The sequence below is a fragment of the Chiloscyllium punctatum genome, chromosome 21, assembly GCF_047496795.1.
Source record: "Chiloscyllium punctatum isolate Juve2018m chromosome 21, sChiPun1.3, whole genome shotgun sequence".
Taxonomy (NCBI): domain Eukaryota; kingdom Metazoa; phylum Chordata; class Chondrichthyes; order Orectolobiformes; family Hemiscylliidae; genus Chiloscyllium; species Chiloscyllium punctatum.
Window position 1 is genome coordinate 852,759 of NC_092759.1, and position 22,461 is coordinate 875,219.

General features: G+C 41.4%; 1 protein-coding gene across 7 annotated transcripts in view; it reads right to left on the reverse strand.

The window, feature by feature from the left end:
• Positions 1-22,461, reverse strand: part of LOC140492505 (GRB10-interacting GYF protein 2-like) — a 96,246-nt gene that overhangs the window by 60,790 nt on the left and 12,995 nt on the right. For 5 of the 7 annotated variants that reach the window (XM_072591416.1, XM_072591414.1, XM_072591418.1 and 2 more), the window contains exons 4-5: positions 20,582-20,660; positions 17,393-17,531 (exon numbers count right to left, since the gene is read on the reverse strand). The exons of 1 other annotated variant lie outside the window; for it this stretch is intronic. The gene's annotated coding sequence lies outside the window, so the exon portion shown is untranslated. The remainder of the gene's footprint in view (positions 1-17,392; positions 17,532-20,581; positions 20,661-22,461) is intronic. One more of the 7 variants, XM_072591412.1, reaches the window with a different exon arrangement.

Below are 22,461 nucleotides of genomic sequence, written 5' to 3' on the forward strand. Positions count from 1 at the left end.
AGGGTTTTACAAAGAATCACTTTTAATTAACAATCTCAGTTATTGGAGAGTGGAGCTAATGTTCACATGGTAAAATCTCAAACAGTAATGATGTCACCAGATTTTAACAGCACTGGCTGAAACACAAATATTGGTGAGGTTATGGAGCAGAACTTGGTCGTTTGAAGTCTAATCGGATCTTTTTAAATCTTTGGCTGAGAGCCTGGTAGCTCACCCAAAAGATGGCACTGCATCCCTCATTCGAGTCTGAGGGATTGAAGGTTCTAAGTCTCTGGGATTGGACTGACTCAGAGGTGAGTGTGGTACCACAGAGCTGAGGCTGACACATAATGGATAACAGATTAAGTTAGCGGCAACATTGAAATACAGAAATAATTTTCAGTGCAGAAATGTGGAAGCTTGTCTCCTGTACAGATCAGTAACACCAGGATGCCTATTTCAAGCACAATATTCACAGTAGCATTGTTTGCTATCATTATCACCTCAAGTCCATTCCATTAGCTTTGAGTGATATTTTGGGTGTCCTAGAACTGACTTCAAATCATCCTAGCCAGAAAGGATATTTTTGGAGGCTTCAGACAAAGATAGGTGTTGGTGGAGCAAGGAATAACTTGCAGTCACATTGTCGGTCAAGGGTTAAGTGCTGAGTTGAGATGAGAGTAATGGGCAGTTGGGCAAGGTGGCAGAGGGCAGCAGTTGTCCAAGTAACCACGGCAGTTGGAGGCTGTAGTTCTAAAAGGATGCTATTTTAATGCTCTTTTAAAGTTGATAAAACATGATCTCTGATCAAAGTCTAGAATTAGTACTTGCAGAGTTACATTGTACTTTGCTCAAAAACTGCATGAATTCATGGAAAACTCTAGTTTTCTCACTTTTTAGATCAGAATCATTCTAAACATCATTGCATAGACAGAATACAGGGGGCTAACACCTTCAACATATTGTCTAGCTAACACCCATTGTTACAGCTAACCTGAGAATGCAACTTTTAAAAAAAAATTTGGTGATTTACACATGAAAGAAGTTAAACTATCATGGTATTCGAAAGATGAAAGACTCAACAGACAATCAAGGTATTTTTCAGTGTATAATTTCAGTTACATCACACTAAATTTTTGCTATATATTCTGTGCCTTAGAATTATGTCCTCCACTATCACCTGAAGAAGGAGCGGCGCTCCGAAAGCTAGTATGTTTCCAATTAAACCTGTTGGACTATAACCTGGTATTGTGTGATTTTTAACTTAGAATTCCAAAGTACTGCTCTCCTCTATTCCCACCAACAAAAACTCCTAACGCACTCCCAAGCAGAATACTTATCAACTGATCTAACGAGATTAGTCTAAACAGTCAGAGTGGTTGCTGATAAAGTTTGAAATCAATATTAAATCCAGCTTATTTACAAATCACCACTCACTGAAAGCTACATTTCAGGCATAATGCCAACAAAACTCCCCTGGATTTTGAAGGGTGAAAGACCAACTATGCCACACTTAACCTTAAGATAAGCCAAGTCAACTCATCTGCAATGAGCTGCTAGTTAGAATGCAGCCACTGTTAATTAGGTAAACACAGCAGTAAATTTCACACTCCAAGGTCCAGAGAAGATTAATGGCTGGTTAATTTACATGTTTACCACAGTGATGGTTGACGGGAATGTTAACCAGGCCCGACTCTTCATTTTAAATTCCATTAGTAGGGCTTGCAAGGACCTCTGGCTCCTGTCTCTCTCAACATGGCATTCGGCTTAGCTTCTGTCCTAGGTCTCAGCACTGTGTTTTAATTTAGTCACTATAATTGAGGGAAGACATCAAAAACTTGGCGGTGGCGGAGAGATGTAGTGGAATGGTACTAGGGAGAGACTAGCCTCGAAAAATTGAGGAACCTAAAACAAAGGGTCACACATCAGGTGGTCAGTCACTCCGGACAGAGATGAGAAATTTCTTTTCAGTCAAGGGCTTATAAGCAACATGTCAGCCATGATCGTATTGAATGAGAGCAGGCCTGAGGGGCTGAATATTTCTGTTTCACATGTTCATATGAATCTTTGGAAGAACTTTCTACTTTGGAGAGCTGTACATGTTTGGTGGCCAAGTATATTCAACATTGGGTTTAATGGAGTTTTGGGTATTAAAGGAATAAGGGATACAGTGATAGAGGGGGGAGCGGGCAAACATACTGAATGGTGGAGCAGGGTCTATGGGCTGGATAGCCTGTCCATGATACTACTAAATATGTCAGAGCAGAAAAACAGAGGAGACAATGGAGACATTCAAAATCTTGAATAGCTCTGATGGAAGACACTGTTACATCAGACAGACGAGATGTTAACCAGAGTATAGGTTCAAGGTGATTAGTTAAAATATAAAGGGTGATAAAAAGGCAGCACAATGGCTCAGTGGTTAGCGCTGCTACCTCATACCACCAGGACGACAGGTTCAATTCCAGCCTTGGGCAACAATGTGGAGTTTGCACATTCACCCTGTCTGTGTGGGTTTCCTCCACATTCTCCAGTTTCCTCTCACAGTCAAAGATGTGCAGGTTAGGCGGAGTGGCCATGGGAATGGCCTGAGCAGGATGCTCCTCAGAGGGTCAGTATGGACTTGATGAGCCAAATGGCCTGATTCTATACTGTAGGAATTCTATGAGAGGATAAAATCCAAATAAAAGTTTCTGTTATCTGGAATATACTTTCTGAATGATGGTGAGTTGAATGAAAAGTTACGTTCGATAAGTGTATTGGATAAACACTGGGAGAAAAGACATTTGCAGACCTACAGAGAAAGAAGGAAAAAAAGAAGAATGGGACTAACTGGATTATTCAAAGAATACAGCCTCCATGGGCTGAATGGTCACCTTTATGTTCAGAAGTACATTTAATGAAGCCAAGTTGACACCGGAAGGACAAGAACTCCCATCTCTTAACAGCAAAGAAAAGGCAGCACACTTTTCAGCAAAGCTATCCTCTCAGTGGATAGATCACAGCACAAAGCAGGAAACTGTGCAGGAAAGAAAATAACTTGTCTGCATTCCTTCACATACACATCGCAAAGCTCTACACTGCGTATCTGAATCTGGTGTGCTGAATGGATCAAAGTGTTTTAGGGTTTTTGATCAGAAAACAAACACCTTTTCAGGAAATGTTTACAATCAGCTTCCTGTACACAGTAAACTAGATAAAAGCTAAGAGAAGTGAACTTTGGTTCTCACCAGGAATTTCAAATTAAGCAATCTTTTGTTTCCATTACACTCTCCCCTCCCTCAAAATATCAGGTTAAGGTTTCCAGTTAAAAAAACAGCAGAAAAAACAAAACAAAGATAAGAAATGATAAGACCCCAGGACTCATTCAAGCCCAAGCTGAGCTTACTACATCAGTTCCTGCACAAGCTGAACACACTCAGGGACAGCTATGTTGCAAATGCACTCAGCAAAAGGCTCATCACACTCAGAGGAGGCAACTTCAAGGTGGCAGCTACACCAAAATCCAAAGCAAGTCAAGCCTTTCCAGTGGAACAGGAGAATGCCTGTAAGAAGGTCATAATAACATTTTCTTCATAATACCGATCAACATGCAGTCTTATGAACACAGGAATTAGGAACAAGAGTAGGCCATCCGGCTGCTCAAGACTCAATTCACAATTCAGTAAGATCAGGTCGCAACTTCATTTTTGCACCAGCACCGATAACCTTAGACTCCCCTGTTACTCAAGAATCGGCCTCTGCCTTTAATACAATAAAAATGGCTCCATTTCTGGATAAGTGAGTTCCAAAGACTCAAGAATCTCATTGTGTTTCAAATTACTCTTAAATTGCATTTTCTTCTTCTATCCTCCCTACAAGAGCAAGCAAACATCCGTTCAGCATCGACTCTGTCAAGTGCCCTCAGGATCTTATACGTTCAATAAGGGTATATGAATAGGAAGGGTTGGGAGGGATATCGGCTGGGTGCTGGCAGGTGGGACTAGATTGGGTTGGGATATCTGGTTGGCATGGACGGGTTGGACCAAAGGGTCTGTTTCCATGCTGTACATCCATGACTCTATGACTTCCCATTCTTCTAAGTTCCTAAGGGCACAGGCCCAGCCTGCCTGACTTCTTCCTCAGGCAGGATCCTGCCTACCCTAGATATCAGCATTTATATCCTTTGTTAAAAAGGACCAAAACAGCTTGGGCTTGAATAGTACAGTTCTCCAAATATGGCATCAACAATGCCTTGTGCAAATGTCCTCTGGTATATCCCATTTATCATGCAATAAATGACAAGATCCAATTTGCCTATTAAATCACTCACTATATCTGTGCATTAACTTTGCAATTCATGGATCCACCTGTAGCTCAGTGGTTTACAAACACTCCATTTATATGACATGCGGCTTGATTCTTCCTGCCAAATCACATTTCTCCATGTCATACTCCAACTGCCAAACTTTTGCCCATTCACAAATCATCCGTATCCTTTGGCAAATTAATTTTGGCCACTTCACAGTGTATCTTCCAACATACCTTTGTGCTATCAGCAAATTTAGCAACTGTACAGTCAAGATTTGTTCACATCCTCTTTGTGCGGAAGAAAGGCATGCTTTTATATGTGCCTTCTAGGACCTCACGTGCAAAGGCCCAGCCAGTAAAGTGTTGCACTGTATTCTGTCGTTAAAAACAAACTAAATTTACCTCTGGCGAGGTCTAACAAATAGCAAGGAGGCAGATGATCTGTGAAGCTATTTTGATGATGTTAGATGATATACAGACTTGACCCAGATAGTGGGACTGTGCGCGCACGGTAGCATCACGATCACGTGAATAAGCATACAATTCTAAAATCACCATGCTGTGTACTCAGATATTCAGTCAATCGCCCCACTAAAATTTAACTTCCACCACAGAATCATAGAATCCCTATAGTCTGGAAACAGGCCCTTCAGTCCAACAAGTTCAGACTAACCCTCTGAAGGTAAACTGGTCCCCAGATCAGAATGCAACTGATGGAATCCTGCAGTTGCATGCAGCAGTGGGAGAGCCCCGACACCACTTTTCGGTGTTGCTAGTAGCCATGACTAGTTCTGTACTCATTAGTGCTGACGGAGTCAGAGGAGAAAGTGAGGACTGCAGATGCTGGAGATCAGAGCTGAAAAAATGTGTTAACTGGAAAAGCGCAGGTGGTCAGGCAGCAGCATCCAAGGAGCAGAAGAATTGATGTTTCGGGCATAAGCCCTCCTTCAGGAATGATTCCTGAAGAAGGGCTTATGCCCGAATCGTCGATTCTCCTGCTCCTTGGATTCTGCCTGACCTGCTGCGCTTTTCCAGCAACACATTTTTAAGCTCGTGACTGAGTCAGAGGAATAATCGCTCTCCGCATCAACAAATACAAACAGGACATCACAGAGACCTTTCCTTTGCTGTCGACCTGATGTTAGGGTGGCAAAAAAACACCGCACAATAAGAGAATTTTGAAATGAAACAGACAAGGGAAAATAACTTTTGTTGCCATTGCTTTTGACTGTTTGCCTGGCATTTCTGGACTGTGGTCAGTTCTATAGGACAGAGGCACTGGATTTTGGTGCTTTTCTACAGCAATCATGCTTTGTGATGGTCTGTTCAGGGGCACCCAAGAGCTGCACATTTGTGTGGGTCAGTGGGTTACAGCCAATAGGATGGGCCCTGGCCAAAATCACTTTTACCCTATGCCAGCCAGGCCAGTGCCAAACACCACACAAAAGTACCACCAGCTGAGGTCTGTGAACTCAGCACTGACTGCAGATATGATTGGAGGCTCTCTGGATCTATCTGGTTTCCCTTTCAGATAAAAAAAATTCTAAACAAACTCACTGGGGGGAATTGGAACTGTAAACAAGTGTTTGATGATTTCCGGCTGTTGTCTTATTAGGAAACTTGAAGGGAGTCTCGCCAAATTAAGTTTGCCAGGCAGGCAAGGAAAATTGTGCAACAGCATCTGTTGCTGCATTTGACCCCATCTGCGGGGGAAGAGAAAGCTTCAGAAAAAAGACAAGTACCACCTGGCAGAAGCAGAGGCTGCCAGCTGCAATACAAAGCTTCTCTAACAGTTAACTACATTACTGAACAGGATGTCCTTGGCCTTTTCCAAGTCCGAACCTGCCAAGACACTCCCCATTCACGCTGTGTGCACTGCCCAACAAACAGTTTTGTGATACGTTGCAACTTTGGCTTACTGCACCAATTCAAACCATGCACATTGTTTTAACCAGAATAGTTGTATTCTGGGAATCAAAAAAGGGAAGAGAAAAGGGCAGGGCGTATTGGCTAATCCAATCCCAAATCTGCATAAAATATAAAAAAGCAGACTCCCATTTTCAGACAGGAGGAAAAAAACCTTTTGTCCATCCCCCAGACCTCTCGTCATTTTTCCAATTTAAGTATGGCCCTGGGACACACTGTGTACTGTTTCATAATTCACTTCAAGACAGCTAAGCAGCAATGCTGCCCTCAGGAGTTTATTTTAATCTGAGATTTACCATCTACGGATAAAAAAAAGGTTTAGTGGTAAAATTACTTCCTTAGAAGGGGGCAATAGTCTTATTGGGAACAGAAATAGTGAGTTGACATGCTTAATGTAGCTCAAATTTTGACATTTGTCAGGAATCACAAACTATTGGAAAGCTTGCACAATTCTACAAATATCATTGCCAACACAATCTGGCTAATTCCGTTTTTCAACAGTCTTCATTTAAACTTCCTTTATAACATGTCACAGTCTACATGACTGTGCAGTGATTCATACTACACTGGAATTTAATGCCACATGAACTTCAGTAACAAGACAAGTGGGGCCCCAGCACACAGCTGCACCATTGCCAGCATTAAACTAACAGCCAAATGGAGGTGGTTACAATAAACAAGCTATTTAACTTGGATGGAGATTGCAGGACGACAAAATTTACAAGCTTCAAACAAGGTTAGAGACAAGAAATAACACCTTGCTCTCAGGAATAAGGAATTACATTCCAAAACAAATGTGATTTAGAGGTCCATTTTTTTAAAATAGCAGCTGAATCAGTATCACTTGGGAATTCACTCAACTTGCTTTGCCTTGCATCTAAGAGAGACTTTTAAAAGGGGCCTTTTTAACAAGGAGAGCTTTAATGATAGGAGGGAAATCCATGATGTTTGTGACATTGCAGGATTTCTTCTTTAAGCTAGAACTCCTTTCCCTAAGAGAAGGACTTAAATTTACTGTTATTTTCCTGCATTACATTACCAACAACTCTTGGTTTTTAATTCTTTAATGGTATGTTGCCAATGTTGACAAGGCCAGCATGTGTTGTCAGTCCTTGTGGCTTCTGAGGCCATTTCAGAATCAGTTAAGATTCGGCTATATTGTTGTGGGTAAGAAAAGCATATTTCCACCTTTATGTGTTAGGTGATATTGCTTCTGACAATGAGGAACGCCTTGACAAATCTTGATGACCAGATCTGAAGGCAAGCTTTACATTTCAATTTTATGAACTAACTTTCACTAGTTGTTGGGGTGGTTCTTGAACACAAGTCCTCAGTGCTTCAGACGGAGAGAATTCATGAGGAGAAGAGTCGTTTAAAGAGCGCCTGATATGGGGAGATGAGGGGGCTAGGGGGTTGAGGAGCAGGAAGTGTTGCTTATTTCCCCTTGACCAGTTCTCTGGCTCTGTTGGAAGCAGCAATCAGGCCTGAGAGCTGATTGTATTATGGCAATACCAAACCAAGTCAAGGAAAAGAAGCTGCGTGTGTCATGCTGATAAGACATTTGGAGTACAGTGTACTGCACTGGTCTCCGAGATAATGACGAATGCAAATGTATGTTAAATGAATATCGGGAATGGATGGCTGTCTTACAAATAAACGTTGAACAGATTAGACTTGCTTCCACTGGACTTTAGAAGAGTAAAAGGCAACATGATGAAAACAGAAGATCATGAGGGGCCTTGATGTGGATCATGATGTGGAAAGCATGCTTCCTCATATGGGAGAATCTAGAATTTGGGGTCACTGTTTAAATGTAAGGAGTTACCCATTTAAGAAAGGTGATAAAAACATTTTTTTCCTGAGGGTTATAAGTCTTTGAAACTCTCTTTCTCAAAAGGTGGTTGAAGCAGAGTCCTTGAATATTTTTAAGGTACAGGTGGATTGATTCTTAATAAGCAAGAGCTGAAAGGAGGTAGGTCAGAATATGAAGTATTCAGATTGGCTGCAACCTGACTGAATGGCTAAGCAGGCTCAAGATTGACAAGATTTCAAAGAAAACCGCTAAATTAAAAATGCAGGATTTTTTGCAATTTATCTTTAGTGTTATCTAAACTCAACACAAGCTTTCAGAGGTACTCTAAACATAATACAAGGAGGCTTTGAACATACATCCTTTGTGTTGTCCAAACTACTTCAAGCTAATATTCCATTAGTGTTTAAAGACTTGCGTGCAAGTCAGTAAGACATGACGTAGAGCTATCCCTTGTTTCACACTCTTAATGTGATCTGGAAAAAAAGCACGTTAAACGAAAATCACTTTTGTGAGAAAACATGCAGTAGAGGTATGGCATGCTTCTGATATGGAGGTTTTTCATTAATAGCCTGCTTTGACGTATTAACTGAACACTTTGTATACAAAGCACTTCTGCAGTAGATGCTCAATTTTTAAAGAATGATGAATAAAACGTTGAATGAATAAAAAATGCGCCATCTTCCACAGAACAATGTTATGGCACTGTTGTCACTAAATACAGCATCATTGGCACCCAAAATGACAACACAGTAGCACGTTAATGTATGTGCAGTTACTGAGTCAGTGTGAAAATGGAGGTCATGGAAGGGAAATGTATTCAGGTAGGTTCTCTTTTTTTTTAAATAAAAGTTTGAAAACAAAATGTACTATTTGATTTTGCTTTTAAAGGGCTACTCACTTGAATTCCCCCTACTTTCCACAGTTGCTAGTTGTTTCTTAAGAACACATGCATTCAAGCCGAGATGACCTACCATTATTCATGACACAACAATGGGGTTCAATGGCAGATTCTCATCCTTCTATTATTTTCATTATTGAAAAAAAAACTAGCCTCAAGTTGTTGTGGCACTGAAATGGTGCATAGAAAAACAAGCTAGCTTCTTTTGTTAAGAAAATGATATGGTACATGACCTGAATCAGCCTATGATTGATAACCTGAGCCTTCAAAGAGAATGTCAATGTGTTTATTGCACCAATGCACCACTGTCCAGGCTCCAATGCTAAAGCAGTGTTAAAGTCCAGCTTTGGTGTACAATAAGGCATGCATCCTTCACAGAGGCAATTCAGAAGACACCCTGTGCCACTGAAAATACAAAAAAAAACACCACTGCTGCAATAGCCTTAATTTCTCATCTTGCTGCAAATCCAGTCCAGGGATCATATCAAAATAGAAGGAAGCCAGTCTATTGGCTCTGCATCAGGTCTTTCACTTGCCAGCTCTTGTGCTAGCCATCCCAGCCATCTTAGATTAGATTACTTACAGTGTGAAAACAGGCCCTTCGGCCCAACAAGTCCACACCGACCTGCCGAAGCGCAACCCACCCAGACCCATTCTCCTACATTTACCTTCACCTAACACTATGGGCAATTTAGCATGACCAATTCACCTAACCTGCACATTTTTGGACTGTAGGAGGAAATCAGACCACCCGGGGGAAACCCACATACACAGACACGGGGAAAATGTGCAAACTCTACACAGTTGGTCGCCTAAGGTGGGAATTGAACCCGGGTCTCTGGCGCTGTGAGGCAGCAGTGCTAACCACTGTGCCACCCATCCTTTCACCTTCCAAGTTCTTCATTGAAAAGAAATTGTTCTGTTTTACATGGGCATTGGTGAAGAGAGGGGAACATGTTGCAAATTTGTGCCTTGCACTCATCAGGATGAATACAGAAGTGACAAATTTCAAACAATCATACAATACAATACTTTTCTCCAGCAGTATACAAATTTTGCATTAATCCAATTGTTCTGATAAGCAATCTTCCTAAATTTCATTCATGGGATGTGGGGATCACTGCATACCCCCAACTAGCCTTGAGAATGCTGTAGTGAGCTCCCTTGAATTACTGCAGTTTATACTCTGTGGGTACATGCAGCATTGTTAGGGAAGGAGATCCTCTATTTTGATCCAGCAATAACAAAGGAGCAGTAACACAGTTTCAAATTAGGATGCAGATTGGAGGAGATATTGCTGGTGGTGGCTGTCCTTCTCAGTGGTAGTCATCATGGGTTTGGAACTTGCGGAAGGAATTCAAAACAAAAGGATAGGCAACATATGGTGTTTTGGCTTTCATTAAGATGGGGGTCAAGTTTAAGAGCTGCGAGGTTTTGCACACTTGGAATACTGTGTCCAGTTCTGGTCGCCCTACTATAGGAAAGGTACAGAGGTTTTGGAGAGGGTGCAAAGAAGGTTTACCAGGATGCTGCCTGGACTTGAGGGCTTGTCTTATGAAGAAAGGTTGAATAAACTCAGACTTTTCTCTCTGGAGAGGAGGAAGAAGAGAGGAGACCTGATTGAGGTATACAAGATAATGAGCGGAACACAGAGTCAATAGCCAGAGACTTTTCCCCAGGGCAGGACTGACTGGTATGAGGAGTCATTGTTTGAAGATATTAGGAGGAAGGTATAAAGGTACATCAGAGGTAGGTTCTTTATGCACAGAGTTGTGAATGCATGGAATGCATTGCCAGCAGGAGTGGTGGAAGCAGAGTCACTGGGGACACTTAAGCGACTGTGGACATGCACATGGATGGCAGTGAGTTGAGGGGGCACGTAGGTTAGTTACTATATTTTACATTAGGATTAACCTCAGCACAACATCGTGGGCCAAAGGGCCTGTTCTGTGCTGTACTTTTCTATCTATTTCGCTGCTCCATAACAGACAGTGCACTCTGAACTCTGTCCAGCCACTCTGCAAACATGTTTTGTCTTTGAATGCAAACCAGCAGGCCACCAGAATGTTTTTCCTGATTTACTCAATTTAAAACCTTTATAATTTTAAAAATTTGTGGTAAATCATTTCAACCTTTTCTGCTTCCAGGAGAATGCCAGAAACATACACATGAAATGACCACGATTAACTTTGTGCACCAATCTCATATGCAAAAAATATCTCCAGAAAAGGAAAGGTTTCTTGGTTTCTAATTTACTTCAGCAGAAAGAATGTTTTCCTCTTTGAAAACCTGATTATCAGTCACAAAAAAAAACCTAGAAATCTACCAGTGGCACACCAGATTAAAATGAAGCGGAGAGTTCTGGCGAGCTAGTGCGGGCAGGATTGGGAGAAAAGAGCAGATGAATGCATGGCTGAGGAGTTGGTGTATGGGAGAAGGATTCACATTTTTGGATCATTGGAATCTCTTTTGGGGTAGAAGTGACCTGTAAAAGGACAGATTGCATCTAAATTGGAAGGGGACGAATATACTGGCAGGGAGATTGTGAGGGAAGAGATCAATCTGGTACAGTTGAGAACAAAAGAGAGTCAAATAGTCAGGGCAGGCAGGGACTAATAAATTAAACTGCATTTATTTCAATCCAAGGGGCCAAACAGGGAAAGCAGGTGAACTCAGGGCATGGTTAGGAACATGGAACTGGGATATCATAGCAATTACAGAAACATGGCTCAGGGAATGGGTTGGACTGGCAGCTTAATGTTCCAGGATACAAATGCTACAGGAAGGATAGAAAAGGAGGCGAGAGAGGAGGGGGAGTGGCATTTTTGATAACGGATAATATTACAGCTGTGCTGAGGGAGGATGTTGCTGGAAATACATCCAGGGAAATAAGAAAGGGACGATCACCTTATTGGGATTGAATTATAGACCCCCTAATAGTCAGAGGGAAATTAAGAAACAAACTTGTAAGGAGATCTCAGCTAGCTGTAAGAATAATAAGGTGGTTATGGTAGAGGATTTTAATTTTCCAAACATAGACTGGGACTGCCAGAGTGTTGAGGGTTCAGACGGCGAGGCGTTTGTGAAGTGTGTACAAGAAAATTTTCTCATTCAGTATGTGGATGTACCTACTAGAGAAGGTGCAAATTTGGACCTAGCCTTGGGAAATAAGGCAGGGTAGGTGACTGAGGTGTCAGTGGGGGAGCACTTTGGGGCCAGCGACCATAATTCCATGAGATTTAAAATAGTGATGGAAGAGGATAGACCAGATCTAAAAGTTGAAGTTCTAATTTGGAGAAAGGCTAACTTTTACAGTATTAGGCAAGAACTTTTGAAAGCTGATTGGGGTCAGATGTTTGCAGGTAAAAGGACGGTTGGAAAATGAGAAGCCTTCAGAAATGTGATAACGAGAATCCAAAGAAAGTATATTCCTGTCAGGGTGAAAGGAAAGGCTGGTAGGTATAGGAAATGCTGGGTGACTAAAGAAATTGAGGGTTTAGTTAAGAAAAAGGAGGAAGCATATGTACGATATAGACAGATGAATCGAGTGAATCCTTAGAAGTGTATAAAGGCAGTGGGAGTATACTTAAGAGGGAAGCCAGGAGGGCAAAAAGGGGACATGAAATAGCTTTGGCAAATAGAATTAAGGATAATCCAAAGGGGTTTTACAAATACATTAAGGACAAAAAGATAACTGGAGAGAGAATAGGGCCCCTCAAAGATCAGCAAGGCAGCTTTTGTGTGGAGCCGCAGAAAATGGAGGAAATACTAAACAAGTATTTTGCAACAGTATTTACTGTGGAAAAGGATATGGAAGATATAGACTGTAGGGAAATAGATGGTGACACCTTATCAAATGTCCAGATTACAGAGGAGGAAGTGCCGGATGTCTTGGAACGCATAAAGGTGGAAAAGTCCCCAGGACCTGATCAGGTGTACCCTTGAACTCTGTGGGAAGCTAGTGATTGCTGGGACCCTTGCTGAGATACTTGTATCATCGATAGTCACAGGTGAGGTGCTGGAAGATGTTGGAGGTTGACTAACATGATGCCACTGTTTAAGAAGGGTGGTAAGGACAAGCAAGGGAACTATAGACCAGTGAGCCTGACGTCGCTGGTGGGCAAGTTGTTGGAGAGAATCCTGAAGGACAGGACGTACATGTATTTGGAAAGGCAAGGACTGATTAGGGATAGTCAACATAGCTTTGTGCGTGGGAAATCATGTCTCACAAACTTGATTGAGTTTTTTGAAGAAGTAACAAAGATTGATGAGGGCAGAGCGGTAGATGTGATCTATATGGACTTCAGTAAGGTGTTCGACAAGGTTGCCCATGGGAGACTGGTTAGTAAGGTTAGATCTCATGGAATACAGGGAGAACGAGCCATCTGGATACAGAACTGGCTCAAAGGTAGAAGACAGAGGGTGGTGGTGGAGGGTTGTTTTTCCAGACTGGAGGCCTGTGAACAGTAGAGTGCCACAAGGATTGGTGCTGGGTCCTCTATGTTTTGACATGTACATAAATGATTTGGATGTGTGCATAAGAGGTACAGTTAATAAGTTTGCAGACGACACCAAAATTGGAGGTGTAGTGGACAGCAAAGGTTACCTCAGATTACAACAGGATCTGGATCAGATGGGCCAATGGGCTGAGAAGTGGCAGACGGAGTTTAATTCAGATAAATGCAAGGTGCTGCATTTTAGGAAAGCAAATCTTAGCAGGACTTATACACTTAACGTCAAGGTCCTCAGGAGTGTTGCTGAACAAAGAGACCTTGGAGTGCAGGTTCATAGCTCCTTGAAAGTGGAGTCGCAGATAGTGAAGGTGGCATTTGGTATGCTTTCCTTTATTGGCCAGAGTATCGAGTACAGGAGTTGGAAGGTCATGTTGCGGCTGTACAGGACATTGGTTAGGCCACTATTGGAATATTGCGTGCAATCCTGGTCTCCTTCCTATCGGAAAGATGTTGTGAAACTTGAAAGGATTCTGAAAAAATTTACAAGGATGTTGCCAGGGTAGGAGAATTTGAGCTCTAGGGAGGGGCTGAACAGGCTGGGGCTGTTTTCCCTGGAGCGTTAGAGGTTGAAGGGTGACCTTACAAAATCATGAGGGGCATGGATAGGATAAATAGACAAAGTCTTTTCCCTGGGGTGGGGGAGTCCAGAACTAGAGAGCATACGTTTAGGGTGAGAGGGGAAAGATATAAAAGGGACCTAAGGCGCAACTTTTTCACACAGAGGGTGGTATGTGTATGGAATGAGCTGCCAGAGGTAGTGGTGGAGGCTGGTACAATTGCAACATTTAAGAAGCATTTGGATGGGTATATGAATAGGAAGGGTTTGGAGGGATATAGGCCAGGTGCTGGCAGGTGGGACTAGATTGGGTTGGGATCTCTGGTCAGCATGGATGGGTTGGACCGAAGGGTCTGTACATCTCTGACTCTGACTCTTAGAGGACATCCTTGACACACAACTAAACAACAGAATTCAGAGCAACATGTTTTAAATACCACTACGAATGTTAGATTTCTAGTAGAGAGATTGGAATGAATAATAATGGAGCCTTAAATACGCAAAATGTAAATTCGCTTCCAAAAAAAAGTACACAAGGCCAGAAAATGGTTAATTAGAAAAGGATTATGTTGAAAAAAAACACACAAATCAAAGCAATTGACTGCAGGCCCAGTCATGTTTTAAACAGACAGCAAGTTTCAATGATGATCTGAGGACACAAATTTGTTCACACACAACAAATTGTCTTAGAATGCAATTATGTATACAACAAATGTTACAACCCATTTTGCAGCATCAACATTGCACAATTATCAATTTAGTTAATGGCTGGGTCATCTAACTCAGTACAGTTGATTAAGATGCTAGGCAATCTGCACTTCTGGTAATGCATTGGAATCACTCAAGTTAACGTGAAAGGTTGACCATTTCATTTTAAACATGGAAACTACGACAAGGCAGCACCTCCTTCAATATTGCATTTTCACAGTCTAGATTATGAGCATGCGGTCTGAAGCTTTGACCTCCTGGCTTTGACAAGTGCAGAGGTGGTACAGGCATCTGAAATAGCTTTTCAGATGTCTTTGTCGGTTGATAGCAGTCACACCTCATTTGAAATTGATGAGTTCAACCCATGTTTGCACACAATCGTGGTTCGCAATTTAACACGCAGCTGAGGGGGTGCCATGGTGTCAGAGGTGCTGTTTTGGAGAGGACCTCTTAAGCTGGAGGTTGCCGCAGGTCCTCATGGTGGGCTCCTTAATACCCCAAGATCATTAGGGAGGCTTTCCACCTGTCAATTTAACCTTCGAATGAACAGAGAATTCTGACCTATTATCACACTGCTGTTTTGAGAGAGCTTGCTTTGCATAAATCAGTTGCAAGATTTCCTGCATTATGACAGTATCTTAGAGGTTAGAGAGGATTTAAGGAGAACTTTTGCCACATAGAGAGTGGTAGGTATCTGGAGTGTTCTGCCTGAAAGGGGGCAGAAGCAGGAATAATTTCATATTTAATTGAAGACTTGAAACACCAAAGCATACAAGGCTGTCGGTCAGTGTTGGGAAATGGAATTAGTGGATGGGTGCTTAATGATCTATTTGCATGCTGCAATACTCTATGACTCAATTATAACAGTAACATGAATGTTTGGGCTATCAGTGGAGGGGGAGAAAGAAGATTTCTTTTAACCTCTCACTCAAGTTAAAAAGTAATACAGAAACCCTCCATTGCCTCACGTATGTTCTGCCACGCCATGTCTGATCCATGACTCAGCTCCATTGACCCAAATGCTTTTTATAAAAATTCTATCAACTTCAGATTCAAAATTAATTGGTTTGGCATCTGATGTCGTTTACAATTAAGAGATCCAAACTTCTCAATTTTATGCTCGAGAGCTCTAATTTTTAAATTTTCTTCCTAGTCCCAGCCTCCCAAGCTGGTGGAAAAAAAAATTTGCTTCGTTTCCCCGTATTTTCATGAGAATGTCAACTAACTGATCTATTTTTCATCACCTTGCAGTGTATGTAGTACAGCGTCAGGGAACTGCTAAGCACCATAAGCACTACATTTGAGACAAAATTCTGAATTATCTAGGACTTCAAGTTTTTCCCCCACTGTGACCCCAATTAAAGGCTTGAAACTTGTTACAAGCACTGAGATCTGAGAGCTGGAGACTTGTTAGAGCAAAGGCATAGTTGTCATTACATCGTCAAAACACAATGGCAGCCATTACTGCCTCAGATACTGCAAACCCATTTGAGGTGTGAAACCCAATTTCAAGCAGCCCTGATCTTCTGCCTATTCATGTGGGCATTAAATACCCTATCCTAAGAGAAACAGGAGAGCTTTCCTGTCCAATTTTATACCATAAGAGGTGACTTAGCTGAATGTGATATTAAACAGATAAAATAAAAATTCAAAATAAGAAAGGATGCAAACCAAAGCAGGTATGCAGCAAGCAGAACTGGAGCTCAGAAAATGATACCACCCCAAAAAAAATTATTGACAGAAATTGAGCATACTCCAACAATTGTTATGAGGAAAATTTAAAACTAAAAGAGAGATCTTACTCAAATGAGACCAACAGCAGTGAACAAGTTCAAGGGAATGAAGAGTACCAAAGGCACTAACAGGAAAGAAAAACAGAGTCAAGGACAACAACAGTCCAACTGGCCCTTCAAGTCTGCGCCACCATTCAAACAGATCATGGTAGATTTGGTTTGAACTTCAATTTTACTTTCCTGCACACTCCTGACAATATTTCATCCTCCTGTTAATCAAGAACCTAGCTACAGCTGCCTTAAAAATACTCAAAGATTTTACATCCACTGCCACATGAGGAAGAGAATTAAAACACTCAAGACCACAACCTTCAGAGGGAAAATGCTTCTTTGTTTATGAAATGGGTGGCCTCATATCTTAAGCTCTGATCCCCTAGTTCTAGACTTTCCCACAAGAGGAAACTTCCATCCACAATAATCCTGTTTACTAACCTTGTGATTCAGGCACACTTCTTTGCATCTCAGCTCTGCAACAATTTCACATTTTCCTACATTATTCTTCATTCGCTAGTTCTTTGCTCTTTCACTTCACCTATATTCCTTTGCTGGTTTAGTATCTCATTTTGCTAACTCACTTTCCTATCTACACTGGTGTCATCAGAAAATTTAGCTACCATACCTTTGATTCCTTCATCCAAATCATTACTATATATCAAAGAGTTGAGGCCTCAGCATCGACCCGTGACACACCATTCAGGATATCCTATCAACTGAAACCATTTATTCCTATCCAAATTAAACAGTTCAAGACAGACTGTAACCAAATGTGGATGTAGTGGGAAGACTGATTTATTATCAAGGTGCTACGGGATTTTAAATAATAGGCATTGGATTTAATTAAAACAGTGCCCGAAGGGCAAGCAGGGCACCACTGCAATGTTCAAAGCACAACACAAACAGAAGAATGTTACCTACCTTGACCACAGGTCAGGTTCCCAACCTACAATCGGTGTTGGAGACTCCCCAAGATACGTTGTTCTGAGTAGCTAATACAACAGATGAATTGGTCTGATAGTAATTCCCTTTATCATTCACAAAACACTGGTTTACTTCACTGAAAGAAAGGACAAAGTTCACAATTAAAAATCAGACCATACTAGACATTTACTTTTGGGATGTGGGAACAGGGAATCCGGTTGATAAAGTTATCAATACTCCTAACAATAATCCCTTGACTAATTAATCATTATATTATTGCATATACATCAGGTATACAGCTCAGAAACTTAACATTCAATCACCGAGTGGTCATATTCCACCGAAGCCTTCTTCCATTTTTCTACATCACTATAGCGCACTATTTCCTTCCATGTCCTATGTTTGTCTAGCTTCCTCCTTTTAAATGCACCAATACAATGACCTCAACCACTTGATGTGGAGACGAGCTCCAAATTCTGACCATTCTCTGGGTAAAGACAATCCAACTCAACTTCATGTTTCTTGATAACCACCTTACATCGATGGCTCTTGGTCCAGAACTAGACGGCATAGGTTTAGGGTGAGGGGGGAAAGATATAAAAGAGAGCTAAGGGGCAACTTTTTCACACAGAGGGTGGTATGTGTATGGGATGAGCTGCCAGAGGATGTGGTGGAGGCTGGTATAATTGCAACATTTAAGAGGCATTTGGATGGGTATATGAATAGGAAGGGTTTGGAGGGATATGGACCGGGTACTGGCTGGTGGGACTAGATTGGGATATCTGGTCGGCATGGACGGGTTGGACTGAAGGGTCTGTTTTCATGCTGTACATCTCTATGACTCTATTTGAACCCATTCTATCAAAACCTGCAGAACAGCAAACATTTGAGGCCTCCAAATAAATATCAAAATCACAAATTTACTATCAATCAACATGAAGGCAAGACTAAAAAGTTTGAAGAGGAAAAACTGAAAGATGTTTTTATACGTTACTTGCAGTGAAGAATCTCTGCCAGTCAAAGGCTGCCAATGATGATAAGTCAGTAACGGATAGTCGCCCAGAGAAGGAAACACGCAGGAATCAAGACCAACCTACACTAAATGCTGCCGAAGTGCAAAACAGCATCTTAAAATAGAAGCATAGCTGGTGCAGAAACACAACAAGCCTGAAGATAGAGGGAACCAATCGTCAGTCTGCTATTTCGCCAGGAACCATATTTTCAGCTATGGCATCTACAAGATTACAAGCAAGTTACAAGAGCTGCTATGAAGTGCCAAGCAACACGATAGTCTAAGAGCCATGATCTAATAACCACTGAATTAGTAATCTAGAATCCTGGACCAGCCATCTGGAAACGCAAGTTCATTTACTGACTCAGCTAGGAAATTTCACTTCAGTTACTTAAGTAAATCTGAAATAAAAAAAGTTATGATCCGTAAAGAAAATCTGACTGGCTAGTGTCTTTCATGGAAGGAATCTGCCACTATTAACTGAACTGGCCTGAAAGTGACTCCAGACCATATCAATGTGGTTGAGTCTCATCTAGCCAGCCTCTCTCACATTGGATACAAAATACACACTACCAGGTTTCTTGGGAATGGGGCAAAGAGGGTAAGCAGAAAAAGAGGGATTATCAGTAAAGTACAACCCAATATTACCAACAAAAAAAATTATTTTCAGCTCCCCAGCTAAAGTGAAATTAAATGCAACCCTAGAGGATTACAGAGAGCAGGCATGCATTTGAATTTTCAGAGACAAAGTTTGGGGAGAGCCCTGGAATCCCTTTTTAAAATAGCAAGAACTAGAGTTTGAGGTGACATCAGCAAATACTCTGCAATCTGTTCGCTGTGTAAAATTCTGAGCCTGGCACACTGCCATAGACTTTTGTTTGCCTCATTTAATAAGAGCATAATCAAAACGCAGAACTGGCTAACTAACTTAGTAGTGTATACAACTTTCTATTGCAGTCAGATTACTGACTATATTGGAAAGCAGCCAAAGAAGTCAGCAACTTTTTTTTTACAAACCACAAAGGATTGAAGTTTGGCCATTGAAACAGACCCACAATTCACCCACACCATGACTTCCCACTGTCAGCAATCCTGTTCACTAAACGTACCATCCAGAGGGGAAGTTAAAAATAGAGAACCTAGCCCCTTCTAGCCACTCATGTCTAAAATTGAACGAGCCAGTAGCTGAGAAAACTCTAAATCCACAACATGCTCAATGCCAGCAAAGTCAAGCTCAAGAATGATACCAGCTTTTGGGTCTGCGCTGGGGGCCCAAGACTTGTTCAAAAATACCAGTTTTATGTTTTACATTTAAGCAGCTACTTGGCCTGACAGAGGAGGGTAGAATGCACTCACTCAAGACACCTCATAGGAAAGAGCAAAACACTAGCTACAATTAAACTCTTGCAGTTTTCCCATCAGCAGACTGCACTCTCTCCTGCAGACCACACACTGATGCACAACTGAATGAATTACATGGAGTGATCCAGTGGTGAGCACTGCTGCCTCAGTGCCAGAGACTGGGGTTTGATTCCACCCAACCAAATTCCTCATGATGTGCTACATGACACCATTTCCCCACATTCCCAGTTAACCAGTTTAAATTAGACCCCACATCCACTTGCTGATGTTTTTCCGAACTATCCTGTAAATCCTCCCTCAAAGAAAAGGCTGATGGTGCCACTCGGAATCTCAGCACCCACCCATGCCAAAATAAAATCGCCTCTAAGGCTCTCTATCACTGAGTGATACTTTCTAATACGCAGTTACTGTGAAGAATCCAGCTGCTCCACCCCTCCCCTAAATAGGAGTAGCCTTGCCGCCACCTCAAGTCAAACCTGTTTCACAAAACTTCAGTGGGAAACTTGCCAATTCAGAGTGGCACCACCAAAGCAACTTTCACCAAGCTTAACCACTGGCATCCTCACCATTTGGTCAGTCAGTTCATACATTTTAGTTAAATTATAAGTACTGAGTAGAGGAGATTCCAACTGTAGAGCCACTGATATCTGGAGAACTGCAGAAGGAAAGGGGGCCCATGTTCCAAATGTTTAGACTAACTTTTAAAATGCTTTATTCTCTAAAGTTGAAGAGATCATTCAGCAAAGTATGAAATAAGAATGGATCCATTAAAACTGCCCTTCCCAACAAACCTATTCAAAGGTTGTACTCACAGTTTCCCTAGGAGTTCAGCTGGTTACACACTGTCTCCAAGGATGATGGAAGGGGATACTACAATTGGTCTCAGCACCTCTAGATGGGAGCAATGTGAAAAAGAACAGAGATAATAGGACAGTAAGAAACTGCTACATTATCATATTGAAAGAAAAGAAATTTTAGCATTTGTGAGCAGATTTCTCAAAGTAGCTGATAGCCAATAAGTAACGTCACTATTTCAAGTTGTAAACGTGCAACCACTTTGCACACAGCAAACTCATTAATGAGATAACAACCAGAAAATCTGTTTTTCCTAACAGTTGGTTGAGGATTAGATATTAGGCAGGTCCTCAAGGTTAAATCCCCTACATCTTCAAAATAACGCAGGGAATTTTTTTTGAAACGAAAAACATAAACAAAGCCTCAGTTTACCATCTAATTCAAGAGAGAGCACCTCAGACAATGCAGAACTCCCTCTGTAATGCGGTGAAGTGTCAGCCGATATTGTGGTGTACAAGTCCTGGAGTGGGACTTGTACAACCCAATGATGAAAACACTAACAATGGGGAAAAAAAGTGAAGAAAGGGACAGTTAAGAAAGATTAGTGATGAATGCAATGATAAACAGTGATAAGACAAATTATGGGATATGGATAGAGAAGACATACAAACATTCAAATTAGGAGTAAGAGTTCACCATTCAGCCCTTTCAGTCATTCTGTAACATTATAAAGGATCTAAGTAGTAGGCATTTTCATCTACCCACAATAACCTTTCAACCCTTACTCACCTACCACTGCCATAAAAAATATTTTGCCCCCATAAGCCTTTGAAACAAGAAGTGCCCCAAAGACTCATGACCTCTGAAAAATATACCTCCTGGTCAATCTTAAAAGGACAAGATCTTTTTTATATAAACAGAAACCCCCTAGTGACATGCACCCTACATTCCCTCTCATTTTTCCTGCAACTGAGCAGACCAGAGTTCCATGCACGGCAGTGACTTATGGAACCAGAGGTTAATGCTGTCACACACCAACTGGTATGTGCAGACGCTCCAAGGAAAATTGGGATCTTAAATGTTTCAATCAAATCACTATTTGCTAAAGTCCAGTGATTACAAAATGTTAGACAGTTTCACTGATTTGCAAATGTTTAAGATTAGAAAAGCTTTTAGAAGTTATGTCTTCCAAAGTGGGACAAGTGAATAGAGCCTGTTTCATAAACAGGTTTTGTATTCAGTGATTCTAACAGGTAATACAGACCCTGTACACCTTATTACTGAATATCACGACACAGTTTGGTTGCCTTAAAGAGGATTAAAGAGGACTATAATCAATATAATACTGGAGATGCAAGGCTTTAGTGACCATGATGACCAGAGAAACAGGTGGTCCCTTGAGGTGACAGGAAAAACAAAATCAAAAGGATGCTCAAAATGATTAGAAGTTAGGAAAAAGTTAACAGGGATAAAAGATCTACTCGCGGTGAATGATTTGGTAATAGGAAGGCATAAATCTATGCTGGAATTACATTTGTAAAATATGCAACAGATTGTATGGCCCAACTGAAAGTGGGAGAAGTAGAATGAAAAACATGCTTTAAAGGAAAGATTCTGAAAGAAAAATAAATCAAGTGAATAGATCACTTTCCGAAAAACAGTATGAACAAAACAGGTCAAACACACGTCTTACTGATTTGAGTCCATGGCTGATAACTAACTGCATGGCTGATTAAGCCGCATGCACTTAAGCTACAACAGAGTGTGAAGCTTCAACAGCCAAATAGCTGACTGGCACTTAAATCTGGACAGCTGTGCTGGAATGCAACTGGTGCTTGCACAACTGTAACCCAGCAAGGAACTGCAGATCAGGAGAGGGAACGAGGAAAACTAGTTT